Below are 19,048 nucleotides of genomic sequence, written 5' to 3'. Positions count from 1 at the left end.
AAAATCTTTAAAAAAAAAAAAAAAAAAAAAAAATTCCTCCTACAAATGCCTCCTAAATTAAACTATAATCCCTGCCACCCCCAACCATTTCTCTTCTTTGTAGAATTCTAAAGGGAAACCTGCTGTACTTACACATGCTAAGATATAATTTTCCAAAGCCTGTGCCATGTCCAATTTTTCTAATAGCTCTGAGAGCCTAATATAGTTCCTATATTCAGGGTATATAAAGCCTGTCAACATTAAAATTGTCTCTTTCTCTGTCTGCCTCCTACCCCATTCTAACCTCCCTCTCCATTCTTATTTTAAAATGCATTTAGCTCTTAGGACATTTCTCAGACTTTTATTCTTCTCAGTATCCCAGAGCCAAGAATTTAGCTCTCCAAAATATTAAAATCATTTAACTCACATTTACCTCATATTTTTAAATAAATCACCAGTAACATATTTAGATTTCTTTTGACTAAAGTAGAATACTGAAGATGCTTCTCTTCATTAACACAAACTTTTTAAAGCATTCTGATTTCCACTCAACAATAGAATATCCTAATGACAAATATCTTTTTGGCTTAAGTAAGTTGTCCTCAATAAAAATATATTCCTATAATATATAATTGATACCAAATATATTTTTATGAAATTTTATAGGAAACATTTCTCTAAAGCACATAATGCATATTAAGTATGATTATCTAAAAATATATCTTCACATTTCTTTTTTTATTTTCTAGATTTCTTTTGTAGCCCCAAACAACATTTAGTTTTTCACTAAATAGTTACTTATCACACAGTTGGTCAGCAATTTCCAAAGTCATCCTTTATTAGAATATTGTCAAGAGATGCAATGCAAGATACAGATTGTGTGATCAAGTGTAAGAAATACCTTTGAATTGCATAATGTACATTGGCATTATAGAAGCTCTATGAAATATGGTAGCCATGACACTAATCTTGTTTAACTCAAAATTCATAACCTTAAAGAACACTGACTTAATTAATTCATCAACAATCAATATTTGTGTATTGAAGCAATATTTTTTTTTTTTTTTTTTTTTTTTTTTTTTTTTAAAGATTTTTATTTATTTATTTGAGACAGAGAGAATGAGAGAGACAGAGAGCACATGAGAGGGGGGAGGGTCAGAGGGAGAAGCAGGCTCCCTGCCGAGCAGGGAGCCCGATGCGGGACTCGATCCCGGGACTCCAGGATCATGACCTGAGCCGAAGGCAGTCGCTTAACCAACTGAGCCACCCAGGCGCCCTTGAAGCAATATTTTTAACAATTATTGTGTGTCAGGCTGTATTCCTGGAAGAAAAAACATAGATGTCGGCAAAAAAAAATGATTCTGGTCCTCAGAAGTTTATATGCTGATAATAATAATAATAATAATAGTAATAATAATAATAATGGGAGCTCTTTTTTATATGAGTAATGTCAATTAATTATTAAAACTGATTTAAACATTTAAAGGCACTGTTTTTTAGATGAAAAGAAAACCGAAGCAGAGAGAGAAAGAATGTAAATTCTCAAGGCAACAAATTGTGTAAGTAAGAACTAAGGCTAAAAACCAGGTGTTCTACCCTCAACCCTATGTTCCTAAATGCTAGACTACAGCTGCTTAAAATCATGTCTTTGCAAATCATACAACCAATTGTAGGTAGCTTGATATCCAGGACTGTTCCATTCTGTTAAAAGTTTATATTCTTGGGCGCCTGGGTGGCTCAGTTGGTTAAGCGACTGCCTTCGGCTCAGGTCATGATCCTGGAGTCCCTGGATCGAGTCCCGCATCGGGCTCCCTGCTCGGCAGGGAGTCTGCTTCTCCCTCTCCTGCTCCCCCCTCTTGTGCTCACTCTCTCTCTCAAATAAATAAAATAAAATCTTTAAAAAAAAAGTTTATATTCTTTTCCTAACATAGTTCCTGATATATTATATTGCCATAGACACTGGCCAATAAATAAACAAATAGCTGAACAATCATATGTTCACCACTGATCTAAAAGACAAGTAACTGCTGCTCAGTTATTGCTTCCCACTGAATAAAAAATAGGTCAAGATTAGCATCTTTCATATTCTTGCTTTCCTCTTTTCCATCACCAGGACTACAATTTATGTAAAAACAATCTATTATCAACTATTTGGTTTTAAGACCAAAACCTGTTCAAGACCAAACCCTTCACCATTCCCATAAACTGACCAATGATCATTCATTATTGTCTTGCTCTTCTTACCATTGACTAGTTCCTCTCTATTGGCTCTACTCTCTTCTCGGTTTGCTCCAAATTTAAATCCATACTTCATTCACCATAAACTTCTAACCCTCCTCATATCAACTTCTTAAAATATAGCTAATACTCACCAACTCCATATTTCTCTTAAATTCCACTTCCAATAAAACCTCAAGTCATGATGACTTCATATTTTTAAATATTTTACAACCTAATCAGCATCTGTTCATTCACTCACCTAGCTTATCAAACAATACTCTTGAGAGATTCGGTCCTTCCTCTCTCCCATTCTCAGATGAAATAAATCACCATGCACTATAGATTCTACCTCTCTCTCTCTCTCTCTCTCTTTAATTGAATCCATCCATTTCCCTCTGTGATCAGTATTATGCTTCTCTTTGAAGCCACCCTTGTTTCTTCCCTGGATTATTGCCATAGCCTCCCTACTGTTTTCATTGCATTTTCTTTTTCACTTCTCACCCATTCTAACTCTAGCCAGAGGGATGTGTGTAGGAATGTGAATGCCATGCCCCCGCTACTATTCCTGGTAAAGGAGCATGCAGAAGGTATAGCTACAATGTAAAAATAATACAAAACTGCAAAGAAAGACACCATGCTCCATATGGTCCTAGTTCTGGTGCCAGACCCATATAATCCACTTCAACTTTCCTACTAATCCACACTTGTTTTGGCTTTTGCAGGAAGGAAGAGAAGGGAATTGTCATTTTAAGAAGAAAATTTCATAAGTTATTGATACTTTTTCTCCTCCTTTCCTATAAATGGAGGGTGGAATCAAATGCTGCTACCAATTCTCCATTCTTTTACTCCTAAACTGAGAAAACTCTACTGAATTTTGATGAGCCTTCACACCACTGATGTTTCTTTTGCAATATGGGCATGCAAAAGAAGAGACACAGTAAAGCTGAGATTGCAACCTCTGTGATTCCCACTTCTTGGTGTGGAAAGGGTCTATGTGTTTCTCCTAGGGGCATGGAGGGTACATGAGCACTGAGCACCTGCAGTATGTGGGTATGATGTAGAAGAAGAGTTATAAGAATGTGGTAAAAACAAACAAACAAACAAACATTTCCACCTCGATTGGCTCACCAAAATTAGAGAACTGTAAGGGGGGGGGCAGGTATTGTGTGACAGCCTGAACAACAAGTGCACCCCATGGGAGATAGTATGTGGATACCAACAGCACACTGGCAGCCAATGGCAATGCAATTAGAAGAAAAGAATATCTATAACCTCAAGGGAGGAGCCTGAAAACTTGTAACCAATGTGTGTTTTTCTTATCTAGGCTAATATTATTTTTGCTATCCCCTCCCCCTGCCATTCCCTGCTTTTGCAGTAGACCCCAGGTCTATGCAAAACAAAAGTGAGGATAAGGGTTAAAAAAGAAACTAGGTCTAACCTTGCTTCCACCTTTGCCCTCTGGTAGCTTATTGAAACCAGTAATAACCTGGGTCTTAGAGAAGTGTTCAACATGACAGAAGCAAGAGCTAATATTTAAAATTCACTGAATATTTATCCAAAATCAGAGCGTTTTAAAATCTGAAAAATTCGTGGATGGAACTCTTTTTTTTTTTTGGTAAATTCTGCGATTCCATTTGTTGGCACATTTAAATTCTCTTGTACCTAATACACAATTAATGAGGTTTCAAATATTAAAGTTGATCTTAATTACTGTTTAAATACTATGGCATCACTGAATTGAGATTACTTAATTCATATCTGTTAGCTCTTCTTTAAAAAAGCAAATATGTGGGGCACCTGGGTGGTTCAGTCGGTTAAGCATCTGCCTTTGGCTCAGGTCATGATCCCAAGGTCCTGGGATCGAGCCCCACATCAAGCTCACTGCTCAGCGGGGAGCGTGCTTCTCCCTCTGCCTGCCATTCCCCCTGCTTGTGCTCTCCCTCTCTGTGAAATAAATAAAATCTTTAAAATATAGATAAAAAAAATTTAAAAAGCCAATACTTATAATCATCCCCTTGATTAAATATCCTCAATGACTTTCCACTGAAGTTATGATAGAATCTAAGCACTTTTTTGTCTAAAAAGCTCCTCCATAATTTATCCCATGCCTCTTTCATAAGCTTTATTTTCATATATTTCCCAATTGCTCTGTGTGTGTGTTTTTTTTTAATTTTGTTTATTTGACAGAGAGAGACACAGTGAGAGAGGGAACACAATCAGGGGGAGTGGGAGAGGGAGAAGCAGGCCTCCCACTGAGCAGGGAGTCCGATGTGGGGCTTGATCCCAGGACCCTGGGATCATGACCTGAGCCGAAGGCAGATGCTTAAAGACTGAGCCACCCAGGAGCCCCTGCTCTGTATGTTCTAATACTCTCCCTAATGGGATAAGATTAGATCATTATGCATATATGATTTGGGAAACAACATAAAACCCCTCTAGTTCTCTGGATTAGCCCTGTGTTCCAGAATACAAAAATCTTCTAAAAAGCTACTTCTTCCAAGCCTACATGTGAGTAGATATCTAGAGTTGCTTATTGTGATAACTTGCCAAACTTGTATCTTAGTTTTACTCAGCTATAATTACCTACCACCCTGGAAGTTTTAAACTTATAAACTGCACACCATCATACAGACATGATTGAATAATAAATACCCAAAATCTACTTAATAAACCACAATTTAATGCAAAAAAAGGTCTTCACTGAAAGTAAATATCAAAGACATATCACCTAACCATTGTTTTTCTATTGGGTATTGGGTCTAATCAATGTATTGTTCTTTTCTGACATGTAACATTCATGTAGTTTTTCTATGTCTAAGATAGTATATAAAAAACTGAGATAAAAAGCAAAGATCCTCTATCACAGAGGGGAATGAACAATTACTAAGTATCATTCTGCATTAAGTATTGTGTGGGGCACTTTTTATAATAATGCAATGAGGTAAATATTATTCCGTGTTATAAATGATGATACTGAAGCACACAGGGTGGGCCAATTCTCTAAGAAAATCCTTCATACATTTATCTTTGCGAGCTACAGTTTTAAAACTGGCATTTGATTAACATTCACTTTTCCACAGATCAGGGGACCTGGTGGGAGAGAGCTTATCTTCGCACTTCTTAAAATTACACAGAAGAAAAAGTATAAGAGAAATAGAAAGAAACTCAGAAATAACAGGAGAAGGAGATAAAGGAAGGAATGGTGAAAGAGAGTGAAGAATCCATTGAATATCCAGTTTAAAACCTCTTTATGTTCCAGGAAAAAAAATAAATACGTGAATAATGTCTTTTAAAAGTCACTTTATTGATTTGACCAATAAAACATAAAAAAAGAAAATGCTAAGAACCTTGAAGCTATTATTAAATAACTGCAAGTTATGGTAACAAACTACCTGAAGACAGGTAAAAGGCCCTGTATTTTGATTGTGAACAATTAGATGTACAAAGGACACTTTCCTATTAAAAAGGCCATCAAAAGGGAGATTTACTGCTAACATGGAAATATGCACAGGAATAATCTCTGTTCCAGCTTATTTCTGAAAGTCAGTTTTTCCTTTAGGCAAAAAAGAAAAAAAAAAAGATATGGAACTTGGGAGTTGATACTCAATTTTTATTTTATTTATTTATTTTTTTTAAGATTTTTTTTTTTTTTTATTCATGAGAGAGCGAGAGAGAAAGGCAGAGGGAGAAGCAGGCTCCCAAGGAGCAGGTAGCCCGATGCGGGACTCGATCCCAGGACCCTGAGATCATGACCTGAGCTGAAGGCAGACGCTTAACCATCTGAGCCACCCAGGAGCCCGATACTCAATTTTTAAATTAAGAACGGTCAAAATGAAACTTAATGCCTTCCCTCAGTAAATAGTACACAGGCTGTTTAAACAGTTTTCTAGGGGTGCCTGGGTGGCTCAGTCGTTAAGCGCCTGCCTTCGGCTCCAGTCATGATCCCAGGGTCCTGGGATTGAGCCCCACATCGGGCTTCCTGCTCAGTGGGGAGTCTGCTTCTCCCTCTCCCACTCCCCCTGCTAGTATTCCCTCTCTCGCTGTATCTCTCTCTGTCAAATGAATAAATAAAATCTTTGAAAAAAATAGTTTTCTAAAAGCTTTTAAACATTTTTTAATCATGTAAAGTATGTTTTCCTAAAACACAACCATCATCTCTAGCCAGGACCCAATTAGGTACCTCTTACATTTCTGAAACCAAAGAGACATTTAAGAATATTGGACTTTTTGGGGCACCTGGGTGGCGCAGTCATTAAGCGTCTGCCTTTGGCTCAGGTCATGATCCCATGGTCCTGGGATCGAGCCCCACATCGGGCTCCCTGCTCAGTGGGAAGCCTGCTTCTCCCTCTCCCACTCCCCCTGCTTGTGTTCCCCCTCTCGGTGTCTCTCCCTCTCTGTGAAAATAAATAAATAAAATATTTTAAAAAAATAAATAAATATCCCGAGTAATATCCTCATAGTATCTTTATTTTCTCTTGAGGTGTCCTATAGCTAAAATTCCTTTCCAAAAATTTGTTGAGGAAGTTGGGAAGGGTGTTAAAAACATGATTAGTTTATTTTTTTCAAGTTTTTACTTAAATTCTAGGTAATTAACATACACTGTAATATTAGTTTTAGGTGTAGAATTAGTGATTCACCATTTACATACAATACCCGGTGTTCATCAAAACCAGTGCCCTCCTTAATACCCATCACCCATTTAACCCAGCCCCCACCCACCTCCACTCAAGCAACCTTCAGTTTGTTCTCTATAATTCAGAGCCTCTTTCTTGGTTTGCCTTTTTCTTTATCCCCATGTTCATCTGTCAAATTCAAAAATATGAGTGAAATCATATGGTATTTGTCTTTCTCTGACTTATTTCACTTAGCATAATACTCTCTCACTCGATCCATGTCATTGCAAATAACAATATTTCATTCATTTTTATGGCTGAGTAATATTCCACTTTGTATATATACCACCTTTTCTATATCCATTTATTAGTTGGACACTTGAGCTCTTTCCATACTTTGGCTATTATTGATAATGCTGCTATAAAGGCACTATCAGGGCGCATGTAGCCCTTCAAATCAGTATTTCTGTATCCTTTGGGTAAATACCTAGTAGTGCAATTGCTGGGTCATAGGGTAGTTCTATTTTTAACTTTCTGGAGAACCTCCACACTGTTTTCCACAGTGGCAGCACTTACACAACAGTGTAGGAGGGTTCCTCTTTCTCCGCATCCTCACCAACATCTGTTCCCTTCCCTCATTGATCCTGTGAGTTCAATATTTCTAGCTTTGATTATTTACCTGTAATATAACACACAAAAAAACCTCTCACTATAAATACTAAAGGTATTCTGATAACATACAATTTATTTTTAGATGAAAACATTCAAATGACATTTATCTCTATTTTAAAGATGCAACTTCTAGATTCAACCGTGTAATATTTGCATTTGTATTTCAAATGAGTAGACCATATTTTATTACATAAGAAATCGACAAGGTGATATAAGCTTTGTCTTAAACTTTATTTAATACAGAGTTGATAATTGGTAGCATTGAAGTGGCCCTTAACATAGGGTTTAGAAAAATTCTCTTCCTTTATTTATAGAAAATGTTCATTCAATTGCTATTGCATTAAACTTCTAAAGCATGAATCCAATAAGCAGCATTATGGCTTATTAATTTTAATTCAATCCCTTTCACTTTTGATGAATAATACAATGTCTTCTAATACACATAAAACAGAATCAGAAAATATTACAACAGTGAAGTTGAAATCTTCTACTTTATCAGATTTTTTTCTTAATTTATATCTCCCCTTCATTTATTTTTCTTTGTTCATTTATCTTTCTAATACTGCTGAATGGAGTTTTAAAGTGTTCTAAAAGTGATGCAAAATCTGTGCTGCTTTCAGCTAATGCCTCCCAGGTGCAACTTCTAAACCAGCCTCCTTCTGCTTCAACTGTCACATTTTAAAATAAATTTGAGACTTACCGTCCACCGGCTATTGAAGTTCATGAATTAATTGACTTGAATGTTTTGGCTTTCTTTGATCTAAGCTATTTTCTCAGTAATACTGTGATTTACCCGACATTAAAGGGCAAACTGAGCAATGAGTTTCTGGAACTACATTCGTATAAAACAGCACCAGTTTTTTTTTTTTTTTTTATTTGAGAGGGAGAATGAGATAGAGAGAGAGAGCATGAGACGGGGGAGGGTCAGAGGGAGAAGCAGACTCCCTGCTGAGCAGGGAGCCCGATGCGGGACTTGATCCTGGGACTCCAGGATCATGACCTGAGCCGAAGGCAGTCGCTTAACCAACTGAGCCACCCAGGTGCCCTAAAACAGCACCAGTTTACCAATGAATGGCATATAGTCTGACTTTAGATTTTACTTCCTCTTACTCTCTTCATTGTAGTGGCAAAAAGTTTTTGGTATCCATCTTTTCAATTTAAAATGAGAAGGGAAAAATAATTTTAAAAAAGAATTAATCTGTGCTTCAAATAACTAAATTTTTACTATTATAATTTCAGTCTAGGTAAACAGATGTAGAAAATATAATTCCAAGTATCTGTCTGTATTATGAAGAAAATTCTGATGCAGATAGATGTTTGTGATGGACAATATGACTCCTGCATCAAAAACACAGAGAAATTTTCTTTGTATCTCTCCTTGCACTATTTATTTATTATAAATAATAATTTCACTTTATTATTTTATACCCCAAATTGTGGCAATTACCTCATAAATTGTATTGTACACATCTATCTAGAATTCTGCCAATTCTGCCTTCTTAATATTAAGGACTCTACCTAAGAATCTCAAATTGTGAAAACCAGAAACTAGGATTAATAGATTGAGGATGAGAGGAAAATAATTCCAAAGATAATAAATCCAAACACCTGTTTTAATGAACAAATTAGGCTGATACAAGCAGGAGACATACTGGGTGGGCACAAATAAATGGGAACTAATGTTAGACATGTGACCCTAAAAGAACCATTTGAAATCTTTTTACATGGATTCATATAGATCAATCAAGAGATTCTTTCTGAGATAATGAGCTTGAACATTATGTAAGCTTTCTAATGTTAGCGGCTGTATTTCTAACCTTAATATGGAAACCTGATAGATTTTTTCCAGTGCAGAGGAGTGCAGAATTGGTAAATGGGAAATGAAAGATCCCTGAATTCATTGTTTTTGAAAACCCGGACATAGCTGTGCCTGAACTGCTGAACTTTTCAAATAAGATAAGCCAATAATTTTGTTGTTGTTGCTGTTGTTATTGTTGTTTTTGTTGCTTTAATTATTTTTAAATTAGGTCTCTGTCCTTTGCAAAGGAAAACACCATGACCAAAATGAGTTGAATGAGTTGTGGGATAAGTAGAGGAAATGAGGTAACTTGAGACCACAAAATGATCTAGAACTTGCTGACAACCTTAGTGCTTTTCATTATTACCAAGGAGACAGATGCAACAAAGAAAGTCTACAGCTTGTCTGAGCAACTATGTCCTAGATCTCATAACACCTGAATTTTAAACCTCAACAGACATGGATAAAGAGTATGAATTAACTGTTTTATAAATAGAGGTTGGGCGCCTGGGTGGCTCATTTGGTTAAGCATCTGACTTTGGCTCAGGTCATGATGTCAGGGTCCTGGGATCGAGCCACCACATTGGGATCCGTGCTCAGCCGGGAGTCTGTTTCTCCCTCTGCCCACCCCCCCCCACCACGCTGCTCATGCTTTCTCTCACTCTCTCAAATAAATAAAATAGTTAAAAAAAATAGAGATCAGCTTATTTTGCCAAACATTTTAAAGATTTATTTATTTATTTATTTATTTTAGAGAGAGAGAATGAGAGAGAGAGAGCACATGAGAGGGGGTAGGGTCAGAGTGAGAAGCAGACTCCCCCATGAGCAGGTAGCCCGATGCGGGACTCAATCCAGGGACTCCAGGATCATGTCCTGAGCCGAAGGCAGTCGCTTAACCAAGTGAGCCACCCAGGCGTGCGCCAAGCATTTTTAAATACCCTAACAGGCTGCCGTGAAGAAAGGAAATATTAAAATTTAAAGACATTGCTTTCGATGAACTTACAGTCTACTTACAATACAAATAGTTATAAAAGAAATTTTTTAAAAAGTTATTAAGGCCTTAATACCAAGCAAAGGATTCAATATTACTTTACCTCTTTTTAAATTCCCCTAAGCATTTCTTTTCCCTCATTAGTAATGTATTTATCATCTCCCCCCTCCTCATTTTAATTCCACTATTGGCCAACTGCTATGTAAAGTAAAGGATCATAGGATCTTAGAGTCAGCAGAGACTTTAGATCTGGCAGGTCCAACCCCCTTGATTTATAAGGCATGACTAAAACTTTTTCCAGCTTTTAAGGTTCTTTAAATAAAATGCACCTAAGAACAAACAACTTGCTCAACTTAGTAAGATTCAAGAGCTATGTCACACATTATTCTACCTATGAAGGGGTGGTTTTTAAAGAACATGGTCATACTTCACAATTTCCCCATCAGAATATGAGATTCATGTCCATGCTCCAAGTTCCCTCATTATGCACTAAGTTTTTAAATTTCAAAAATTTAGGAAAATGTTATCAGAAGAACGTACCATATTCCTTAATTTTAATTCAGCACATAATGCAATCTTTAATATATTTTAGGTTGATTTTAGTCTTAAGGGGCTTCCACTTCCATCTTAATAAAGGAAATTAAGAGAAATTGAAAAATAAAAAAAATTGAAAAAGCAAGTCTTAGGTTTCCATACATGTATAAAATATTTAGCTTCCCTGGACCCCACCCAATACATGGAAAAAAGAAAAAAAAAAAAAAAAAAAAAAAAAAAAGAAGAAGAAGAGGAAAAAGAAAATAGAAATCCTGACCTATATATGCTCTTCTAAGCATCCACAGGTGGTTAATTACTGGGGAAAAAAATCAGTCTATATTTTACTATCAGTAATTTAGAATATTTTATGTGAACAGAGAAAAATCCAACTGGGTAATTCCAATTTTTGTTCAAATAAGTCAGAGGATAGAAACTAAGAAGTAAGCATTAAAGGGGGTGCATGCAGGTGATTGTTGTGAATCCAGGTTTTGAGCTGGGCAAAAGCACTTTGCTTAGAGTTGCAGTGTGACAGCAGTAATTCTCCACTCCAGAAAGATCTTTCAAGAATACCAATTTTGGCACCCCCAATAGTATTTTGATATTATTTTTTATCTATTCTTTTCATATATATTAGCAGTGAAAAAAAAAGGGCAGAAGTTTCTAGAAATGAGATAATTAGTTTTGTTTTTAAAAGTTAACATATATGATTTTTAGCTTCATGGCTTTTACTCAACATGAGTAGGTGCTTGCTGACTTAACAGATAGTTCTAGCATAACAGCCTATTCACAACACATGATTCTGAGAATCAAGATTCAAGATCAGAATAAAACCAATCATAAGGTTGCTTTTCTATTGAACCATCAAGCTGGTAGCCTAGGGCAAATAAAATTTTAGTAAATGGATTGATTTCAGAGCTTAGTCTAAAGGTCAAATTAGCAGGTGGTAGTTTTTTGTTTTGCTTTGTTTTGTTTGATCTCAGCAGCCAGACTGGAAATTTACTGTGGCATGGTAGCAGCCAGGCTATTAAAGTACCTGCTTGTTCTTACAACTGTAGTTTTTGTGTGCATGTGTGTGGGCACACGTGTTTGTGTGTGTGTGTGTATGTGTGGCATAATATTTTTAAGCTCCATTTCCTTTTAGACTTAAGTCTCCAGAATAAAGACCTTTTTCCTTAATGGAGATGAAAGACGTTGAATGTCTGCTTTGTCAGTCATCTATTCACAAAACAGTATCTAGAAGGAGTGTTCTTTCTTCAATCTCAAATGAAAACAAACACAACTATCTGTTTCTGTTGGCATTTATTACAAAACCTCAGTCCATTCTCTGCCTCTTTCTTCTTACACTTATTCTAAAATTCATATAAATCTTCAGATAAATCTGATTTCTCCATGATTATGAATCTTCCCTTTTGTAAGTCATTAAAAAAAAACACATCACCTAAAAACCTCACACTTTTTTTTGTCATTTACATTAATGTTGGCAAGATTAACTAAAAAAAAAAAATCTTACATATCCCCATGAGTCATTGTAAAAGGACTTTTATTTTTAACTTAATTCCATCCAACAAGAAAAGAGTTGGTGGGTGACAGAGAAGTCATGAGTTTTAGTGTTTGAATGAAGCTTGATATTATCTAGTTGAAGCCACACATTTTACACATAAGAAAAGATGAGTTCAGAGATTAAGGGGCTTATATAAAATCACATAGAGAAAAGTAAAAATAAAACAAAATCACATAGCATGTGGAATATGTTCAGCTATTTGATTCAACATTTAATGTTATTTCTGATGAAAAAAAATTGTTATGATATGTATCTAATAGGGAAAATAGGAAATACTAGCCATAGTCATAGAAAATGATGTTTTACCAACTTGAGAAAACATATATAAATGGAAAGAAATTATGCCTGCAAATAAAAGTAAATATGACAGCCATTAGGTTGTTAGTCTTAAGAATCTGGGGAAAGGAGAAAATTAAAAAAGTTTATAAAATGAGGAAAATGGCTAAGTGTACTGGTTAAAAAAAAAAAAAAAGATATCAACATAGTTTGAAAAGTCAATAAAATCAAGTTTAAAGATCCATTATAGAATTAACTCCGCAAGAACTGCCTACTTGCAAGGTCACCTTGCACAGACATGGTTTGATATAATTTTCCAGACTGGGACTGTGTCTTTAAAGCACGTAAGCTGAACCAGACAATTTCATACACTTGCATACTTGATGAACTGAAATTCCCATTTGCTTCTCATTACCTCTGATATGAGCACACACAACTATTGTCATTATGTATTAGGGCTTGAAAAACAAACAAGAAACATTTCCATACTAACTAGAAAATGCTGAAAAATTGCATGCTACAAAATTTGAGATACTTATCATTAAAAAAATTATATTGAAAGCTCAATCCAAAAACTTATGTGTGAGACAAAGATTCGTCCAAAATTAAGATCAAGAGCCCTCTTTAGAAACAAATTAAGGAGGTCATAAAGTAGTCTTACGTCATACATGGATTCCAGTATTATCATTAAGAACCTCATCAGAACCCAAAAGCTACACAGAATGGTGAAGCCATGGAAAATTCATTCCAAGTTTATAGCTTACTTGGGCAGCTACTCAAGAATAGAAGGAGAACACAGCTATACCTCATTTTGAACTAGGCAATTGGTTCCAGGCAAATAATTGGATTATTATTTCACCTAACTAACTAGTAGGCCCATAATAAATAAATGACAAAGATAATAAAAACCAGGCATTCACTGATTTCAGTTTTGACTTACTTGATCATCTGTAGATCAATGGATATGTTGGTTAACAAAGTATAACCCAGAAAATGTAACCATTATTTTCAGTTTCTTTAATTTAAATGAAGTACTGAAATAAGAATCCAAAAATCTCAACATATATTTTAGATCCTCATACTGAACAATATATAGACAGAGAAATTTATCAACTCTATTAAAAATATTTCAGATGAAAGGGCTACCCTGATAACTCTGAATGCATTAAAAAGAATGAAATAATAGAATAAAGCTTCCATGACCTGAAGAAAGACTTAAGTCTTTCGATCGACAGTGTTAAAGCAATACACAAAAAATATAATAAAGAAATTCACAAAATCACCCATTCAGATACTGGTTTATTCACCAAATATACTAGATGTTGAAAGCAGGTGAGTGAACAAAAAAAGATCAATTCCCCTACCCCCATGGAACTTAAATCCCTGTAAAGGCAGACATTATAGATTAGTAAGTTATATATTAGAAGATAACAGATGCTAAGGAGAAAAATAAACAAGTGAAAAAAAATAGTGCTGGAAGGGGAAAAGGTTGATTTGTACTTTTAAATAATATGGTCAAGGAAGAACTCCTTAAAAACGCAATACTGGGTTTAAGGTTGAAAACTCTGATGGAGTGACCCTACAATATCTAGAGGAAAAATTCCATATATAACATGTAAACATAACCATGATCCATCTCAAAATATAATCCTATCTTAAGGTTTTTAATGTCAATGAAAATTTTTAAAAATCATAGCTAAACCCAGAGAGAAAAGCAGAATTCCTACCAAAGGGTAATGCAAAACATCAAAACTTCCCTTCTCAAGTACAAATAACAGAGTACTATAGAATGGTATTTACCAAGTATAGAAGAGGACAAGTTTGTGTACAGAATTCTAACTGAGCAAGGAGCGTCATTCATGTTTGACAGTACATACCTGGAAGTCATTTTGTTCATGCTTAAGTTCAGAAATTATCTTATTTAAATATTTCACTTACAAACACCAAATATATGTTGAAAAAAATAGATTGAAAGTTCAATCTAATGAGATATTCAAAGAATGGAAAACTTAACACTTTCGGGAAGAGAGAAAAACTCATGGGGAAAATTTAAACAATGATTCATATTTTGACTAATCATTGTGAATAGAGTTATACAATAATGTCAATGTCAAAATTATTTTTAAGGTGAAAAAGGTTTATTTCTGTTGTCACTTGGTTCTCTGGTGGCACTTATTTATAGGTAATTTTTTCCTTATGTTCCTAATTATCACTCTCTCAGATTTTTATGTTTGAGGAAAAAACATTTTTTGAATAATTAAATGTTTGTTTTAGTAATATCTTCCTTCAAATAGTAAACAGAATAGTAAATCCTATTTCATGCAATATGTTGCTACCATATTAAATGCCTGAAGTTGCCTGGGGCACCCAGATAATTTAAAGTCCAAATGACAGGGGGCTAGGATGCTAATCCTTGCAAGGACTATTTTACGCATTTTGTCTTTGAACCATTTCTCTGTAGACACACACAAGCACACACACACAACACAGTGGAAAGAACAAATTACAATAAACTTAGTGGCTTAAAACACAAATTTATTATCTTGCAATTCTTGAGGACAGAAATCTAAAATGAGTCTGCAGGGATGCTTTCCCCTCCAGGGCTTTAGAAGTGCATCCAATGTCCTTGCATTTTCTAGCTTCTAGAGGTTGTTTGTATTCCTTGGCTTGTGGTTCCCTTTTCTATCTTCAAATCAGCAGCATAGCATCTTCAAACTCTCTTTGTTTCTGTGTTCGTTATCAGACCTCCTTCTTAGATCAACTTTCGTGGCTCCCTTTACAAAAGCTCTGTGATTACAATGGACACATCCAGACAATCCACTAATCCCAGATAATCAAGATTCTTAATTTAGTCACATCTGCAAAATCCTTTCGGCATGTAGGCTGATGTATATTCACAGGTTATGCAGATTAGGACACGGATATCTTTAGGCCATCATTCAGCTTAGTATATATGTGTGTGTGTGTGTATGTGTGTGTGTGTATCTATCAAGGCATTCTGGGTGCAAAAACTCATCATTTAAGTTCCTTTTTTTTTTTCTTTTTTCTTTTTTGCTATTCAGCTACAGACTATTTTAAAGATTAAAAATCAAATGAACATTAAGTCCCTGTTATCCTGGGAGAAGCTACCTCTAGAAAATGCATATGGACAATCAGCTATTCTATATAGAATGCAATAGTTTTATAAATTTATGTCTTTGGAGTTTATATAGATATATACACTATCCCAACTTTTAGCTTTAAAACATGTAAAACAGATCCATGCAATAAAAATCACTGAGAGTTCAGAGAAGAATTTATCTGAGAGAGAAGATATAAATATTTCAGAATGGATTTTGGCTTTTCTTAGCTTTTAGAAACCTCCAAATCCCCTTCTAGCATGCAAAAAAGTGCTCTTGAATAATTCCAACCTCTCAGGTGCTTTCATCCAAGAGAAATTTGGGGAGATTTTTGCCTGCAGGCATTAAAAGCACTAAATTCTGTAATACAAAGTACCACTTATGCTTCTGAGCTTTTCACCACTGAATTCAGGAAGCTCCCTCATTGAGTAGCATTCTAAAATAACTTAGGCAGGATTAGATATTATTTAAATACACATAGAAATTGCTGTTTGGAAAAGCTTTCAAAAGCGACTAACTCTAGTTATGAATGCCAACAAATATTACGTATAATCATGGAAGTGATCTCTAAAATGAAGCAGGTCCTAAGACAAATACTGCTGTAACAAAAAGAAGCACACCAGAGGGCAAAGGAAGATGTGGTTTAGTTCGATATCCTCAAACACATATAGGGAATTACTTACCATAGATCTTATAGATATCTATAGATACTGTAGATCAATTTCCTGAATGACAATTGCAGACAATCATGAGCTAGACCCGAGAGCTTGAAAGCTCCATGTAGGCACAGCTCTGAATTGTGGAGAGGGGCTATGACAGCAGTAGCCTGTCTTGTGAGGGCAGCGCTGCAGGGTTGTGCACATCAGCAAGGATTGGAGGTGGTTATCAGTAGAGATTAGGCTGCAGGTGTTGGAGGAAAAATAAAATTTGAAAAATATGTGCTGATCAAACAGAGTGGTTGCATTATGGGCATGATTAAGGCGAAGGCAAAAGATTAGAGAACAGTTAGAAATGAATAAATGTGTACATGTAGATTTTTCTTTATATATGAGTAAAGGAATCTTCTATTTCTTTTTATTTTTTGTAGAACACATAAGGGAAAAAAGCCCAAGGGCTGGCAGAAGAAATGAGAAAAATGAAATGACAGAAAGAATTAAGTCTCAAGTGGCTTGGCAAAGCAAATTTAAATGCCTGGCTGTGTTCTTAAAGGAAAAAGGGGAGGAAAAAAACAAAAACCAAACACGAGGTCTGTTCTGTTTGCTTATATCCTTTCCTTGGGATTTTGGTCAGTACCTGCCATTTATTTCCTACTACTGAGCACAGTTTTTGTTTGTTTATTTTGATTTTTATTTAAACGAGTGAATCCTTTTAGGGGCACTCTACGAGAGATTTACTTTCACATGTCCAGTGGGGCACAGATGACGTTTTCCCTAGAGTATACTGACAATGATGATGAGCATTTTCTTTTTCTCTAGATCATATAATAGCTACCTGGTAGAATTGGATAGTTCTTTACACATTGTTTGGCTCTCACAATGTAATGTAGTTACACATGAAATGCTTTAGGATCAATCTTTAAGAAAAGTGATTGCCAATTACATTTTCCTAAGATGCCCTTTATTCATTTTACATTTTTTTGTCCCGAAATTTTAGCACAACCTTTTCTAGTACTGGTAAACTTGGACATGAGAATAATCTGACTTTCTACTTGTATGCATATCATCCTGACACCTGATTTTCCTAAGGGGATTCAAGATTGCAAAAAGCTGCCATGTTATTACAGTCCTTCATGAAAGATTGCCTGAAGTGATGTCACAACATCAGACATTCAGCTCTAGTTGACAATGAAACATCACTTACAGAAAATGCTTGCTTTGGGCATATTTATATTTGAGCTGTGACAACTCCATCTAATCATCTAAATGACATACCTGTAGAAATAACACTAATCAATATCTTATTCTATTACTCTTTCTATTTATTTAATTATTCATTACCTCTTCAGTTTTTTCCTTCATTTTTCAGAGTGCCACTTTTGGCATTTATTTTAGAAATTGATACAGAATCTTATTTTTAATAGCAGAGTATAAAGAATCTTCATTACTAAGATCAGCACAACGACCATGAGAGAATTTTTTTTTAAGATTTTATTTATTTATTTGACAGAGAGAAACACAGCAAGAGAGGGAACACCAGCAGGGGGAGTGGGAGAGGGAGAAGCAGGCTTCCCGCAGAGCAGGGAGCCCGATGCGGGGCTCGATGTGGGGCTCGATGTGGGGCTCGATGTGGGGCTCGATCCCGGGACCCTGGGATCATGACCTGAACCGAAGGCAGATGCTTAACGACTGAGCCACCCAGGCGCCCCAACGATGAGAGAATTTTAAAAGCTTCCTATAGTACTATAGTTTAAATCAACTTATGAAATTAAAAAAAAAAAAACTAGCACACAATTTAGTGATTAAAAATAAACATTTGCAAGAGCAATATAGAGGATTAAAGAGGAAATTTTAGAGGAGACAAATCAAAACATAGACGAAGAGAAATAAAATTCTAAATGTAGCACATTTATTTATATACTGAAGTAATGGCATTTACATTTCTTGTCATTACTATAAGATACAAGGAAGGTCAACACAATACACATGAATTATTAGTCTCCCAAACAATTTTTTACTCACTTTATCTTTTTTCCGCTTCAAAAAGGTATTTCGAACAACTCTGAAGTATACTGTTGTACTAGTTTGTACTAAACAAATTTGAGAATATTCCATGCAGTATTCTTCCTTATGATTGCATTATAAATCTTCTAGGTGAAAAGCCCTTGATCATATTATTCTAAGGAAGAGAAAAAAAGTTTCTGACATCCTCATCGCTATCTCTCTTTTTGACAGTCCCAGTAGACCCTCACATTGCTGCCTGATTTTCCCTCCTGACAGCAAGCCAAGGCAGCCACCAATTCAAATGACAGATAGGGAAGGTTGGGGGGCCAGGAAAGAGGAGAGAAAGACTAGATTTAAATAGCAGCTTGAAAATATTTCTCATAGCATAAAATATGTTGTATATCAGAACAATGTATTCTAAACGTTTTGGCTAAAATATACAATTCTAGTCAACCTTAGTTTAATTCTTATTAGCATCCCTCGTCTTACCTCGATTATATCTTCTTCCACAGTCCTGTAGATTTCTATATATTATCATTTGACATTATAGGTATCATCACTTCATTTCAGAAAGAAAGAAAGAAAGAAAGAAAGAAAGAAAGAAAGAAAGAAAGAAAGAAAGAAA

Source organism: Neomonachus schauinslandi, chromosome 2 (assembly GCF_002201575.2).
Source record: "Neomonachus schauinslandi chromosome 2, ASM220157v2, whole genome shotgun sequence".
NCBI classification, from domain to species: domain Eukaryota; kingdom Metazoa; phylum Chordata; class Mammalia; order Carnivora; family Phocidae; genus Neomonachus; species Neomonachus schauinslandi.
The sequence above is the reverse complement of the archived record's forward strand: the minus strand, read 5'-3'. Positions refer to the sequence as shown.